Source organism: Rattus norvegicus, chromosome 18 (assembly GCF_036323735.1).
Source record: "Rattus norvegicus strain BN/NHsdMcwi chromosome 18, GRCr8, whole genome shotgun sequence".
NCBI classification, from domain to species: domain Eukaryota; kingdom Metazoa; phylum Chordata; class Mammalia; order Rodentia; family Muridae; genus Rattus; species Rattus norvegicus.
Window position 1 is genome coordinate 15,479,074 of NC_086036.1, and position 4,547 is coordinate 15,483,620.

At 44.0% G+C, this 4,547-nt stretch overlaps 1 long non-coding RNA gene across 1 annotated transcript; it reads right to left on the reverse strand.

Moving 5' to 3' along the window:
- Window positions 1-1,127: 1,127 nt before the first annotated feature.
- LOC134482920 (uncharacterized) lies at window positions 1,128-3,689 on the reverse strand. The gene is made up of 2 exons (XR_010059652.1): window positions 3,015-3,689; window positions 1,128-1,838 (listed from the first exon to the last, which is right to left on the reverse strand). It is a non-coding gene; the product is annotated as an uncharacterized LOC134482920 (long non-coding RNA).
- Window positions 3,690-4,547: the final 858 nt, after the last annotated feature.

The following is a 4,547-nucleotide window of genomic DNA, read 5'->3' on the forward strand; positions in this document are numbered from 1 at the left end:
ATGGCAATAGGTAGGCAGGTAGGCACAGTGCTGGAGCAACAGCTAAGAGCTTACATCTGATCCACAAAGCATGAGGCAGACAGAGAGCCCGGGAATGTTGTGGGCTTTTGAAACCTCAAACCATTGTCCCAGTAACACACTTCCACAAGACCACACCTCCTAATCCTTCCCAAAGAGTTCTGCTATCTGGGCAGCAAGCATTTAAACATATGACCCTACAAGGGCCATTCTCATTCTAACCACCAAAATGGTTAACCTTCACTTTCACCTTAAATATATGTAGAGCATACTTAAGTATATAATCATGGGAGTACACATCTGGGTATGTCTATGAGGTTTCCAGAGGGCTTTAACCGAGTTACCCAGATCAACTCTCTACAGTCCCTTACTTTGTGAGTCAATAAACAATTGGGTTTTTGTTTTGTTTTGTTTTTGTTTTTGTTTTTGTTTTTTGGGCTTCAGCTGCATCATTCAAACCATTTTATAAAAGGGGGAAAGTACAAGCTATTGTTTTAAAATGTTTATTTCATTTGTAAACCGAGCCCAGTTCTCTTGGTGGCTAAAGTAGATGAGTTACTATAATTTTTCCTACACATGAGAATGAGAATAAATGTCCACCCAGACATGAAAAACTTTGTTGTTTTTTTTTTTCTCTCTCTCCTACGGAGTCTTCAGTTCCCATGACATCTACCCAGCCTCATTTCTTCCTGGAGGTAAATGTGAAGAACTTGTTTTCCCCATTACTCAATATGCACAGGTCTAAGTGACTAATTAAAGCTTAAATATACCTGTCAGATATTCACTATTTTCCAGTGAATGAAGAACCACAATTAGTATATTCAGATCTGCAAGTAAGTTGCTGGTACTGAAAATTACAATAATTCTAGCATGTGCTAAGCTGTTTTACCAAAGTATGTGAGTACATGCTTTATGTTGTTGCAAAATTATAAAAAATAAAAAGGCTGTCTTTTACCCCAACTAGATCCCGCACCACAGTGCCCCAAGATGTCTGGTAGACATCTTGCCAGAAGCACACATCCCAATTCTGTGGCGGCCCAGTGTCTCCAGCCGCCACATACTTTCTTAAACTTAAATTGCTACAAGAAAGAACACACAACACAATAACCTCTGATCCAACTGATAAGATATAATTGCCCACCTAGACATACAAGGCCCTATACACATCCATCCCTTAAGAATATTCATAACAACCTGTAAATACACAGAGTGGAATCTTAAAGTCAGCCTCCATGTCTTCTCCACGACTTCTTCTGCAGCCTCCTCCAGTCTCCCGTCTCCTTCCGTTCCGGTATCCTCCTCTTCCCTCAAACTTTTCCCTGCCCATCCTTCCTTCTGATCCAATGACAGGCCTCCTTCTATCTTGTACCTGCCTTCCCCTGTATGACAATCCTACAACTTTAAGTCTGTATACATTCTATGTATGTGAGTACACGGTAGCTGTCTTCAGACACACCAGAAGAGGGCGTCAGATCCCATTACAGACGGTTGTGAGCCACCATGTGGTTGCTGAGATTTGAACTTGGGACCTCTGGAAGAGCAGCAGTCGGTGCTCTTAACTGCTGAGCCAGTTCTCCAGTCCCTCTCCACCTATTTCTTGAGACAGGGTCTCTCACTGAGCCTGGAGTTTGACATTTTGGCTAACCTGACAGGCCAGCAAGCCCTCCATCCATCTCTGCTTCCTGGCACCAGTGCTTATACAGAGGAGAGTGGACAGAAGCCGAGCAAAAAGTAAAGTAAACGATGATGGCAAAGTAGAAGTTCATGGAAAGGAGTGAGTGTCCAAACACCACGTGACACCGGGTCGTGGAGAGGAGAGTCTGGAAAATAGGAGGGAAGACATTTCAGGATAAATATGCCAAAGAATAGCCATGATGTGATCAAAAACGCCTATCAGTGAGAACATTTACTTTTAAAATGCATGTGAATTCTTGCTCGCAAGCATGATGGATTAATAAGAACCACATTTTTACCAGCTTACTCAAAAAGTACTGGGGTTGGAGAACTACAAGTATGAAACGATGGTTCTCAAACCACTGGACATCAGGTGATAACAATAATTCCTGATGAATGAGGAACAAATAAAGTGGATCTCGTGATTTTCCCCAACATATTGGTGTGAACGAATTTCCAGGCCATGTGCAGGAAAGGCAAGCTGAACTGCCCCCCAACTGTGAGTGGCCACTAAAGCAGTATTTAGAATGAAACGTGTAGTTTTAACAACCTATAAAAGAAGGAAGAAATGTCTAAAAACTTGAACCTCTAGTTTAAATTAAAGGAAAAAAGAACAAGTTTAGAAGGCATCATGTGTGAACCCTAAAAGAAACTAGAAAGCATGCTACTATGTAGGGAAGAATGAAAGATGGGAGGCCAGAGCCACTACACAGGCTTTTCTGTGTGTCTTGGGCTTTCTCCCAACATGGCGACTCTTTTCAAGAAAGAAACAGCCAAGAGCTTTGTCACATCTTCTAAGTTGGCCCTTTAAGTCACAACAATCCCTAAAATCAAGTACCGGTGGGTGGTCCACACTAAAATGGAAAGATTAGACTCGCCTTTGGCAAGAATGGGAAAGGCTTGGCAGGCCTACAGCTCACACGGACCCCACATATTCCTTCCACGTATATAACTGCACCCGGAGTTCTCAGAAGGGCTCTGCACTGGGAGCTAAACATTGCTGCTTCAAAGTCCAGCATACCTTTAAAGATCTCGGTATTACTTAACACTAATATTCTATGTCCTATACAGACAGGAATCAGTTTAATTCCAGTGAGGTTGAAATGGACAGAAAAGAAAAGAAATGGAAGAAAGATATATTGAAATGTTTAGCAAAATAGCAGTAGCGGTAACTGTTAGGCTTGAACCCCTGAACAAGCTGGGAAACCCTGTTTGCCCTTCTCCCCCCACCCCCGTCCGCCCCACTCCCCATCCCTGCTGGCCAGAAAAACTACCCCGCCTACATAGGGAAAAATCTGGGCTAACACAACATCACTCTTCACCTCCGTGTTTCTGGCAATCCACTCAAGAGTATCCGCCCAGGAGGTCAGTTTTTCGACCACGCCCAGCGCCTAGTGACACGTCATCACTCCTCGCCTAAACTCTATAAAATCCCCTTGCTTTAGAGCCTGGATGCATGACTTCAGTGAACCCGCCAGGGAGCTAACCCCAAATAAACCCGCCTATATCTGCTTTTAATCTGGTCTAATCTGGCCTGCATCTGCATCACCGAAGGGGAGAACAAGCCCATCAGAATTAGACAAAAATACAGTATTTAAACTCAGTAAAGAATATTTAAAGTCACTTCTGGGTAAGTATCCAGAAAGAAGAATGGAAAATGGGAAAGGGCAGGCTAGCAGCCACCAACGTAGAAGTTTGGCAGTGCGTTAGCATGGGAGGCTGTGAGGCCCGGCTGGGTTTTGGCACCCTGTTCCTAGGCAAGCTTGTGTTTCCTTAAGACACAAGGCTCTTCCCTCAACTCACTAGTACACCACCTCACGTCCCTGTAATCAGTTCTACTAAACCCCGCAGAGCAGGACCGGCTTTAGCCTTTTAAATTCCCTGTACCTGACAAGCAAGTGCCCAGGACTGAGCAAGTGAGCGTGCACAAAGTGACCTGAACTATCAAAATGAGAGCCCCCGACACAGATACAGAGGTCAGGAGACAACCTCGGGAAGTCAGTTCTCTCTTCCACCGTGTGTTCCAAAGATTAAATTTAGATGGTCAAGCTTGGATGTACCCACTGTACCGTCTCACTGTCCACAATTCTGAGGGACTGTGACTGGCCACAGGGCTGCTCTGACTAAGCTGAACTTCTCCCCTAAAGCCTTCAAGGCTGGGAATTCCCTCAGGAAGGGGACAAACAGCCAGGATAAGGAGTGCTCCTGGCTCACCGCACTAGTTCTCTTAGACTCCCCAGTAAGCCGCCCCCCTAAGTCCCTCCCTTTCCCACATAGGATACTCTTTGTTCCCTGGGCCGTGCATTAGGGAAGCTGTTACGGTAGCTACCAGAAGCAGCGTTTCTCATCTTAGCATGTGGAAATCTCACTTAGAGAGCACTTCAGACCTTATGTACCAGAAAAGGAAATTTAAATTTAGTGACTAGAATATGCTATTTTTAAAACACATCTACGGAGGAGGAACCCCTTAGTACTTGAAGTTTCTAATGTTTGTCAAAATTTGAGACCTAGAAAATTTAGTTTCAAGAACTGTTACATTTTGGATTATGTTACTAAAACAGAGGTTGTGAAATCAAATTTATTACCTAGACCAACAAACGATAGCATCTTTTAGTTACCAAAATTATGGTCTGTTAGGTTTTTAAATTTCATCAAAGTTCTCAAAGTCCACTAAAATAATTTGTTCATGATGTCACACTTAAGAAGAAAATCAGGGCCAGGGAGATGGTTCAGCATTTTAAGTGCTAGCCTCTCAGCCGTGAGGACCTGTGCTTGGATCCCCAGAAGCAGGGCGCGTACGGCAGTCTGGCTTGTAATTCCAGCCTCAGCAAGCAGATCCCCGGAGCAAGACTTGC